General features: G+C 39.7%; 1 long non-coding RNA gene across 1 annotated transcript in view; it reads right to left on the bottom strand.

Moving 5' to 3' along the window:
- LOC148332356 (uncharacterized) overlaps positions 1–12,108 on the bottom strand; it is an 18,870-nt gene continuing 6,762 nt past the window's right edge. The window contains exons 2-3 of the long non-coding RNA XR_015844611.1: positions 5,756–5,831; positions 1–99 (exon numbers count right to left, since the gene is read on the bottom strand). This is a non-coding gene — a long non-coding RNA (uncharacterized LOC148332356). The remainder of the gene's footprint in view (positions 100–5,755; positions 5,832–12,108) is intronic.

Here is a 12,108-nt window from a genome sequence, read left to right on the forward strand (position 1 = left end):
CCGCTGAAGGCTTCACACAAGTTCCTTTGAGGGTCAGGTAGCGGCACAGAAGGATGTGTAAGAATGATGTGGCACCTTGTTTATGTCCTTGAGTTTGCCCTGGAATTAAAAAAAAAAAAAAAAAAAAGCCTTCGGGTACAACAGTGACCGAGTAAAAATGATACCGTTCTTGCTTTTCACATATAGATGACAACATTGTCGAAATGAGCACTGTTCACAAACTGGAATATGAATGCCAGGCCAACACTACACACATGTATTTGAATTATTTAATTGACTGAAAAAGTTGTGCAACGAATATTAAGTTAAGGGTACCATCGATCATTTTTCTCCGGCCTCTTTCATGAGTTTGTTTTTTTTAAATGATTCTGTTGAATTACAATTCATTTTTCATTGGTTAATTTTTATTTGTTTTTTTTTCATTTCTTTTTTTAATTTAGCATTACTATTATTGTTTTCTTTCTTTTATTATTATTTTTTCTTTCAGTATCAGGGGGTACTAACAATCGTGTGGTCCTCTAAGTGAGTGTAAGTGAGAAAATATGGTTTTGCTGAGGAATTCTACAACTAACAGTTAACATGATATTGTGATAGTGGCACTTTTTTTCCCATTCCTGGCGTGTAGTGTTAACTCTAAGTCATTACATTTAAATTAATTTTAGGTTAAAACGAGACGGCAGTATTGCGAGCTGACATTTTCGGTAAACAGATGACACAAACTGCATACATGCCTTTTTCTGTCGTAATCATTTTTTTTTCCACATTTATTATTTTTTTAAAGAATCAGGGGCAGGTCTGATGAGCAGCGGGTAATCATTTGACATTTAAAATAGAAATGCTGAAATATGTTCAGTGTGGCTGAAAACAAAACGTGTCCAAAAAATAAATACCTACATAAATTAAAAAAAAAAAAAATTAAAAAGCGCGAGGTCAGTTTCTGATTCATTACTAAATGTGTGGCACTTGGTTATGCAAGGCTTCAGCATTTAAACTCCACACATCGACTGTTTATGTATATGTGAAGTAGATGCGTGAATGAATATGCATGTGTGGAGTGTGTTTGATCCTGTATTTGTGGACGTGAAATCAGATTAAAACGGGTAGGGCAGTGTGTGCTGCCACGCTCGCTCTACTCTGAGGTATGTGAGAGTGTGTGTACGCGGTGTGTGTGCGTGTGGAAGGGGGGGGGGCTAAAATTGCAGTCTTTGACTTTCACGTATTTAACTTGGGGGCATCTGTGCACAGGTTTCGGTCTGTATATGTAATGTGTCTATAAAAGTAAGAGCCCACCTGCAGATGAGTGTGATAAGAGAGGAATGGGGCTGCGTCTCCTGTTGCCGTCATGTCATCCACGCCTGACACAAAATTACTAAAACATGATGAGAACATGAGGTCCATGTTCATATCAAGTTGTTGGGGGATTTACATGATTTGTTTGATACTGAGGAATCTGGTTATAAGAAAATTACTTTGTGAAACATCTGCTTAATATATGTAAGATGCGGATTTATGAACTAGCTTGAGGTAAAACAATGCTGACAGCAAAGATAATATTTTCAAAGTGTAGAAAGTTTGCATACTCATATTACCACTTCTCCACAGAGATCAGCTCTCCAGTTCAAGATGTATTTTTTTTTTTTTTTAAATGCATGAAGATTTAAGCCAGGATTTTGCTGCATAATTAAGTGAAAAAACATGTTCGAGTCTTCATGTTTTTACAAATTGGAAACACAACACACAAGATAAAAGCTGGATGACCTGATATTATCAAATTGTATGCAGACCAACACAAGGCCGCGGTTGTGAACTCCGTCTGAAAATATTGTTTTGACCAGCAAGTAAATCAAAGTGAAAAAAAGCATTTGCATGAAAAGACTGGTTAAATATCCTTTTTTTCAGCTCAAATGTTGACTGGTTGGTCAAGTTATTTTCTGACACCAATCATGAATCAAGCGTTCATGCAACATAATGAAGCCATTCATTCATAAAAACGCTTAAGAACGTCTGTCGCCAAAGCAATATCCAGCCTTAATTTGAAGGGAAATGAAGTTGATTCTTCAACACCCTCAACGCTACGCTAGTGTCCTGGCAGGCTCTCTAGAGCACTAAAGTCGATGCTTCTGGGTCAGTGTTAGTGAAGGGCATCAGCTTAAATGTGTATTTGTTTTCTTATATTGAGCAAAATAATTCTGCCTGGAGGAGTTCACCATAGCAAAAGTATTGTATGTACAGATTTGCATTTAGCTGACATCATGTTAACTTATTTGGAGAGAAAACTAGTTTAGCCTGAATCAACGGTGCCTTGCCTGGTTGCAGCCAACTAGTGCACTCTACCAAATCCAGTTCTTAATTTAATCTATTCATCACTCACAAGCATCGCTTGTTGCTATGGCAGTGACAAATTTACTAGTCCATTTATTACATATAAGTACCCCCATTATTTTTAGAGCTGTTTGTTTTAGGGTCAAATTACCGCAAATTGTTGCGTTAACACACAATTCATTGAAACTGTGAAATTGAGACAATCTGTGGAGCGTTTTGGAAAGCAGCCGATGAAATCCATCTTCTAGAAACAATCAGTGTAACCTTTGCATCGTCATTGACCCGTGTGTGTGCGTGTGTGTGTCACCCAACCCTCAGCCGCTCGCCGATCCACCCCAGGTGACCGTGTGTGAGCAGGCTCTTTTGTCAAATCTCGAACAGGACACGTCCATCAGCGGTAAGGAAATTACCACTTGGAGAATGAGAGGAATCTGTTGTTCTCCGAACAACGGGGGAAAAGAGGGCGAGTCAAATGGACGGACAAAGATAGATGCTGACCCCTTCATCCTACATCCAGCTCTATCATTTTGATCATATGACTTTTCTTATTTCCAGTTGTTGAAATTGTGTCTTTAGCTAGCCACAATAATGACATTTGGAAAACCTTTCCCAGACGTCATGTGTGTTTTTCAGGATAATGTTACAGGAAATTTCCCCTTCGTTTCTCACAAAGACGGTGAGGTTATGACACATACGAAACAAGTGCCAGTACAATACTGAAAAGTGAACACACCCCTTTGCTTGCTGTACACAAATAAAGACAGTCACGCGGTCAAAACAAAAGGAGAGTGAACGCAATTAAAGGTTGAATTTATTGACCTAACTTAAACACAGATAAGCGTCACCAATAGGAGTCAATCAATGCTTTAAAATTGTTGGTTCAATTTGACACAGTACAGCTCTGGAGACTCAGGAACAACATGACATGCCAAGTGGCAATTTTTTTTTGTACACTGGCCCTTTTCTTTTTTTGGTGCACATATCCGGAGAGTTCGTCATAGATAAACCACCATATCCAAAGTGGTGAGAAATGATCTTGCCAGTACAAACAAACATGCTGTGTGCATTTCTCATGAGGGTGTCTAACGAGGCACAAAAACCAACCACACGCCGATTTCCTGTCGACTGAGATGCTTTCAAACTGTTTCTGGAACAGACTGAATTGAAGGGAGAATCGGTGTATTCTCAGTGCCACCTCTCAGCCATAAATCTGTGGGACAGCTCTCTGAGCAACTGCAAAACATAAACAACTATGGCGGAGGAAACCCTGACAAAAAAAATGAATTTGAATACTGTAATTACATGTTTTTAGTAGGGACGGTGTTGTTTTACACATTTTAGATAAATCAGATGAAGGACGACAATGGAAAATTTAAGGTCAAATGCAGTCCATTCTGTCAAACTACACAACTTCTGTTTGTTCTGATTTCCACTTGGAAATAATGAACATTGATATAATCCATTGAAACAACTGTGATTATTAAAACTTTATTACCTTTACAGGCAATATTTTAAGCCAGTCGTGGGCATTCCGTGAGGTTAATAGACCGGTTCGTTAGTCCATCACAGGATGGACGACCGTTTTGGTGACTTTTAGGGAGGTTAGGACTGACAGACCGACGATTATGGTTCGTCATGAACAGATCAGCAAAATTGAGTAAAATGCCCACCACTGATTATTAGGTAAACCTGCTTTTTTATTGTGCAAACAACATTTATCTTAAATTCCTCTCCACATCCTTTCCTGAGGTTTAAAATTGTCGCAAGAAAGCCAAAGAAAAAACAGGAAGCAATGCCACTCTAAAATGCAAAGTCAAAAGTTGTTTCGACATCCAATCCCATGACATGTTTCTGCCAACGTTGTTAGAACAGGACGGAAGCACCAGACTGAGATGGGTTGCAGAGCAAAGCTAATTCCATTTCTAACCGATGGCAATGATCTCACTCACAGTAGCTCATTCCTTCCCTAGCATGACATACAACTTGAATACTTGTCTGGTATTTTTGTGCGTGTATGTGGTTGGTGTCCTCTTTGGGTAAAACAATCCCTTAACTGTGCTACGTTTTTCAAGATCCCCGGTTCTCTTTCTGTCCACTCATTCATACGTAACTATCTATTATCCACCCATGCATCCATTTTCTATACCACTCATCCTGTTTCTGGTCACAGGTGAGCTGAGGTCTATCCCCGCTGACTTTGGGCAAGAAGCAGGGTACACACTGGGCCGGTCGCCAGCCAATAACAGGGCATATACTCAAGATGGCGTCTAGCAAGCAATTGATCTGCATGTTGGCTTTCAGATTGATTTGGCTAAGCATGCAAATAATGTGCGAAAGGCCACAAAGTATTATAAACGCTGTTGTAGAATGTTGTTAGCAACAAAGGTATTTCATCTTAAATCTAACGGATTGCCTTAAAAGTGACCCGTCTTGACACACAATACAACAACACAACAGTAACATTCCAGTTTGACTAGACAACATGTTTCCAATGATGAACAACATCATTAGCATATGTGTGAGTAATAAACAGGGTTGACATCAAGTTATTGGCTTAATCACATTCTCTCTAAATTGGCTGAGTGTTGTGACCTCCGCGTGTTACTGTTATGCTTACATGATTGATGACCAAGTGTAAACGGGGGGGAAAATTGTAAGCATGTTATGACTACAGCGTTCCTTTAGCTGAGTGGTGTTCGTGTTGACAAACATGTTTTGACTTCCAGATGTTCATTAAGGTTCTGGGGTGTTTTCAACAGCTGTTGTAGATAATGGACTACGCCAGCCAGACTCCGACAACAAAGGGAATTAAATCATTGGGCTCTATTTTTGCAGACCGCTCATGCGTAAACAGTGGCGCACCTTAATTTTTGTGATGGTGCAGGCCTACTTTAGTGTTTTTGAAATTTGGCAGACTGCACTGCGCCATGGAGGTCGTTCTTGCGGACCAAGGGTGTTTTATTTTACCCGCCCCTGGCATACGTGATAATTTGGTAGCTGAAAGTAGGCTACACTTTGGACAAGGTGTAAGCAGGTCTAAGTTGTGGCGCATTGGGATTCTGGTCAATTACATTGAGGCACAGGCAGACAGTTTCTGAGCTCTGGGCCCATGTGTGGTATATGGCCATCATATCATAAAATTTCTGAATTCTTGTGGAAATCAATTCATTGAACACATTATCATTATTATCATTATAATCTTTTTTATATCCTGGCCAGAGTACAGCGACATGGGGAAGTGTCTGTGCGTGTATGTGTGTGTGTGTGTTTGCGTGGGTGCGTGCGTGGTGGGGTGTGTTTGTGTATGTGTGTGTTTTTTTTTTTTGGTGGGGTGAAGGGCTGGGTGACATGGACAGCGGTGAACAGTGATCGCCATGGTCAACTTTACATTATCCGCAAATGGAAGTCTGCTTGCAGTTCCTTATAAACGTACTTTGCACTTCTGAATGGACTCCCGTGAGTTACTTCTGCTTCTGCCATATCGGCCATGCGACTCTCCCACACTGAATCTAAAGAGAATGAGAGATGAGGAAGCAAGTTAGTTGTGTTCACGCTCACATCGGAGCAAACGGCCATTTCTAACTGTCTGGTCCAAGAATTTTAATATAACACGTTGACTGACCGTTTAACTAATTCAAGCTAACCACCTTTTTGCCATATCAGAATTTTTTCAAAGAAAGTTCTCAGTACAGACTGTGCTAATTAGTCTCCAGTTACTCAGTCAAGGCAACTCCAAAGAAAATTATACATGGCCGCAACTTGCTGATGCTGCCCAATGAGATTATGAACATGGATTTGGTATCGGTTCAAAAGCCTACATTCTACATGTGCAGACTGATCATAAATTAATGTGATTCGACACATTAACTTTAACTACATCTGCTCTCAGGTGCACACTGTGACTCTGAAACACACAAATAAGTACACCACAGTGCCAGGCCCCATAAAATCCTGTTCATCTGATTCAGCCGGAGAGACACTTTATAACCCTGTCTAGTCCACACTTTAACCATGGATATTATTAAGAATATGTGCGTGTGTGTGAGTGCTCTGGAGAGAGATGTATTTTTCATTTGGATTGAATGTCCTTTATGAGCATCTTCTCTAAAGCTTACTCTGCATAAATTCAAATGTATTTTATTTTATCTGGAGATAGAAACTTTGTTAAACATGAAGGCCCTTGGGGTTAAGTCCCGAGAAGAATAACAGTTAAACAATATTGCACCCACTAATTTCATGGAAACACAACTGTTTGCGCTCGTGCATGAGAACGTATTTATTTGTGCATGTAAGTGTGTGAGCAGGATTGTTCGCCCTCCTCACTGACCTGCCCACTAAGATCAAAGCGAACCTACAGGACAATCTCTGAGGTGGCCTCTGTTCTGGACACCGCAGAGAAAATTCTACTCTCCGGAACACAGTCACCATGGGAACCATAAACCATTGTGAGTGTGTGTGTGTGTGTAGGGGTGTGTCCCCGTGTGTGTGCACAGACAGCAGGTGGCCCTTGGCAACATAGGCTAACCCTAAAGTTCACATTCTGTTTGAAATCATTCAGTATGAAATGAATGTAAAATATGTAACACAACATTTGTAAAATCAAAAAAGTTGCATAATCGAGTGTCGTTTTTTTGTTTAAACATGTTTTGAGCTGCACTTAAAATCGTGCCTTACTTCCTTTAATTTGAGAACGATTTGGACAACCCAGCACACACAGCATCTTATTTCCAAATTATGGGCCACTATTTTTGCAAAGAGGACAGTTGCCTTAATGATGGAATGAAACATACAGTATACCAAATTGCTCCAAAATCACTTTAATCTTGTCTTGTAATAGATATTATTAAAATCCTGACTCAAATCCGCATTGTGACAGATTTGACTGCTAAACCTTACAGTTTGGATGATCCTTTTCATCTTTGGTCGAGAGGATGCTGCCTCCATTTCTCACAAAATCTCATCCAACCACTGTGCTTCCGATATGTGATGCTCCAACCCTGAATGAAGCCTTTGAGCCCAGAGCCTACGTTTCTGGGCAAAGTTAAGCTCCAACTTCCTTCTGGCATTGTGATATTTTCACTGGCATATGCAAATATAATCAAGTATGGTGGCTCTTGAAAGAGGTTGTGGAGGAAACTTAAATCTAATGGCCTATAACAGCTACAGATGAATGTTCTTAACTCAGCGCCATGTTCATCTTCATTTTTAGAACAGAATAAAATTGATGGTTTTGGAATGATTGACCATATAAAAGGGAATAAGTAGTTGTTATACTATTTGAAATGCTGGGCAGACTTCATCTATTTTTATGAGCAAAAGACAGACTACTGTACACTTTTTACTTTTTGATTATTAATTGGAATATTGAACAGAGTGAAATTTGGATGTGCTCCTTTTTTTTTTTTTTTTTTAGTAAGTGTGTGTATGTCACATTGAATTCTATGGTCCAAGCGGGGTTTTTTCATAATTTTACACTGTGGGCAAAACAAAAGAAACAGTCCAGGGTTTCTGATTCAAGACTATAATTTTTCTGTGTGGACTCAGTTGCTTTTTTTTTTCATCTTGGATTGTGGAGTCATGTCCCAGTTTTAGACAAACAATAAGACACACTGATTCTGTCCCCTCCACCATGACCTCATCCAGCCCCTTTTGGGGGTTTAACACACAACAAATGTATCCAGCTGTCTATGAGAAAGTGCACGGCGTTCATCTGGCAAGATATCGTTTTGTCAAATGGAAATTCAGGGTATCACTTAGGGTCAAGTTGACATGAATAGTAAAGCACTTGATATGGATAGTCGATGGTCAAGCAATTACACAATGGTAAGAATTTACAGCCATGCTGACAGCTGTGTGAGTCTTTTCTGAGCTGTGCCTGGAGCCAAATGTTAATTTTGTTGGATGAAAAGTCCCTGGCTCATCACAGTTGTTACAGGTCATCCCTGAGGGAGATTAAGCCGAGAAAAAGTATCGACCCAACTTTTTTGTCACAACTCAAACTTCAGTGAGTGTTTGCGTAACATTTTAATTACCTAAAATCAAATAGGTACAAGGAAATTACATCTGGCACATGAACAACAATAAATGTTTCACGGTCCAATAGTGGAAGAAAATGGAGGGGGTGGGGGGGCGTAAGATCTACATCTGTATGGCATTTAATACGCAGCATTTCGTAACTGATCCTCAACGGTGAAATTGTAGACTTGCTTCAACAGCCATTTCAAGCCATGCCAGACAATGAATTAGAGACTACAGTGCATGGAGCGCATGCCGACCAACAGGGATCTCTGTTAGACACAAGACAGAGATGGAAAGGCCACCTTGAGTTTCAACACACCCTTGCGAATCAATAACCAGAGCTGACAGCATCCACTTGAACACACAACAAGACGGATAAGCAAGCATGCCTACACAGCAATGTTCACACATGAATAGGGAAGACTTCTTCACAAAACGCTTGAGGTTGCAGTTGTGTTCTTGGAACTTGGTCCAGAGGTTGGAAAGACTTTAAAAACTCTTTTTCAAATTACATTATTCTGAAATAAAGTCAGTTACAGTTGCATGATTACATTCATAGAACCACGTGTTCAATCTGACCATCAAGAGCTATTATTCATACATCATCACGATACTGAGAGATTCTTCTCTTAATACTTTCTTGGGCTGCTCGTTAATTTTGGACGTACGGGTGTTCAGCATTCTTCCACATCTCATCTCAAAGGTATTGTCTTAAAGAAGAAACTCTTTGCAATCAAAAGTTCTTTGTGCCTTCACTAGGTCCTCCCCTTCGCTCTCTATGATTCTCTCATTACATATTCCCATCAGGAACATGTGAACAAGCAAGGAAGGAGACATGAAGGTGACACTGATTAGTACAAATCTATACACATTTAAACACAGGCCAATAAGCAGACATAAAGGTCGGATGTGGAGCACTACAAAGAAGAGCACGATCGTGTTAAACATACGCCGTACATAATCTTATATAAGGCCAACTTAAAGGACTCTAAAAAAAAATAAATCTTGTAAAAGTTCAAAAGTAAGTATAGTCGCTGAAATGAGAATTCATGGCACACTTGCTGTGATGTTCACATATTTCACAATTTTTGCGTTAGTTGGAAATGTAATGGTTGGAGAGTATGTTTGGTTTGGTCTTTTTTGTGTGTGTGATATAGAGCAAAACCAGATCCTGAAATGGGCCTCACTGCAGTCTCTGCTGAACTCTTCAAGAAATTGCCGCAATTCAAGGTTAAGAATTAACTTTATGTCTCCATTTTTATGCTAACGTGGCCAAGGCGCTTTAGAAAAATGGCTGATCATAAATTGCTTTCCATGACAACTCTTCACCGAATAAAGGTAAAGTACATTTGGGGGAATCATTATGTCAACTATTGCTTCCAAGGTCCGAGGATTGAACCATTTGTTGTAACTTCCCCAATTTCAGTGAAGTTGGGGCGTTTTGTAAAGCTAAATGAAAACAGTACACAATGATTTGCGATCCTTTTCAACATTTATTTCATAGAATGCACCACAAATGCAACATATTTCGTGATCAAACTGATAAATCTTATTGTTGTGTTTCTTTGTTGCAAATATTCTCTCATTTGAAATGTGATGCCTTCAACACATTCCCAAAAATCTGGAATTAGTGCAACAAAAGAAAGTTGAGGATTGCTCAGAAAACACATTTGGAACATTCCACAAGGGAGCATGTTAATTGGAAACAGGTGAATGTCAGGAATGGGTATAAAAGCAGCGTCCCGAAAAGGCTCAGTTGATCACAAGCAAAGATGGTCGAGGTTTTTAAGAACAAGATTTCAGTGGCGAGGAATTTAGGGTTTTCATTACAATATCGTCATAAGATTCAGAGGAGAAATCTCATAAGCAGCATGGCCAAAAAACCAGCGTAGAATGCCTGTGACCTTCAATCCCTCAGGCGGAACTGCATTAAAAACCAGCATTACTGTGTAAAGGATATTGCCATGGATGCTCAGGAACACTCCAGGAAGCCATTTTCCGTAAACACAGTTTGTTGCTACATCTACATCTACAAGTACAAGATAGGAATTTACCGTGCTAAACAAAAGCCCCTTATCTTAACAACACTCGGAAAAGTTGCATGCTCTCTTGGCTCTAACAAAAAGTGGAAAAGTGTGCTTTGATCCATTGAGTCCACATATCAAAAAGGTTTTTGGAAATCATGGACATTGTGACTTTTGATCCAAAGAGGACAAGGACAATCATGATTGTTATAAGTCCAAAGTTCAAAAGCCAGGAACTGTGGTGGTCCGGTGTTGTCTTGTAACATGCACCAATGAAAAGAAACATTAATGCTGATCGCTAGGTTTTGGAGTAATAGAAGTGTGCTAGTATTAGACAGGCCTGCCAGCAGTCCAAATCTTGCTAGGGTTAGGGTTAATTAACCCATTGTAGGATATGCAAATGAGCTGGAGTGGATTTGCAAATTATTGCAAACAACAGGCAACAAAGGCATATTTAGTGTTATTAGTATTTATTTTTACCGTAATTCAGATTTTCTAATTTACATTAATTTTCAAGGCATCATATTTATTTTTGAGCTTAATTAATTTAAGAAAATAATGACTGAGAATTCATGTTAAACTTAAAGACACTAAATGAAGTGATTTTCATATTATAATGAGCTGTGCTACACCTTACTTTTCATTAACACCTGAGAAGGGCATTCCGTCCCAGGGCCGAAAGATTTTCACTCAAGTTGAACATCAGGCATCTCTAATCAGAAAACTGTTGTTTCTTCTGGGTGGAAGAACAAAAAAAATCCCACAGCAACAATCCACATTGAATCCCAAACCCTTATATAATATGGTACAGCCCATCCTTCCAGGATGTCATTCCAACTCTGAAACAAAACATTACTCGTCACATACAATATTGCAACCCATGCTGATAAACTGTGACTCACTTCCTTTGGCAAAAGCATCATGTGACTCTTTAACTGACACACACATCTACACAGAGACACCCTGTGCTTACTTATTGCAGTCCTTCCTGGATCTCACTTCCTGGTATTCACAAATGTGTGAAATGACACTGCCTGTATTAAGCTGACACACTTTGCCGCTGACTTGTGCTTTTCTTTGCAACATCGTGGCCCAATTCCATTTGGAATGTCTTATCAACGAGTACTTTAAAATAATTTTTAATATGACATACAAGTTATGAACCATATAGGGTCTTATATTGAATTTGGCATTAACTTCTCCATGCATACAAGTCGGAGATGATGAAAGTGCTAGGCTGTAGTCTATTAGGAAGGAATATGATAAGTCAATCCACCATGCACTCACAACCAATGAGATGAAACATCTGTGCGTGCATGGATGAGCTTGACTGTGTGAGTGAGCAAACGTGGGTGTGTAAGTCCTAATCGATTTACAGTCAGAAAGTTCTCCTTTCTGTCCCAGCGGTATCTCCTTGTTGGCCCAGACGAAGTTAGAATTTATTTTGGCAAGTCTGGTGTTCCCACACACACATCCACACATGTACACAAAGAATGTGAAAACCGTTTCATCTGAGAGAATGGGCACAGCGCTGTTGGCATGTGGGTTAGATTATAGCCTAGCCTGCCGAGCTTCATAAGCATTGTTCTTAAATATAGAGCAAGAGGGACGTTGAAGGAGTGCTGAGGATGGGGACAGGGAGGGGCTTAATGGGGTGGTCTTTTTGGAGACTGGGAAAGAAGGAGGATGAAGAGCATGTTTCCATCAACAACAACCGGCACTTCGCAAGCAACCCTTTCGTCAA

This window comes from Idiotropiscis lumnitzeri, chromosome 8 (assembly GCF_059441095.1).
Source record: "Idiotropiscis lumnitzeri isolate Australia: NSW breed Sydney's pygmy pipehorse chromosome 8, RoL_Ilum_1.0, whole genome shotgun sequence".
Lineage (NCBI taxonomy): Eukaryota > Metazoa > Chordata > Actinopteri > Syngnathiformes > Syngnathidae > Idiotropiscis > Idiotropiscis lumnitzeri.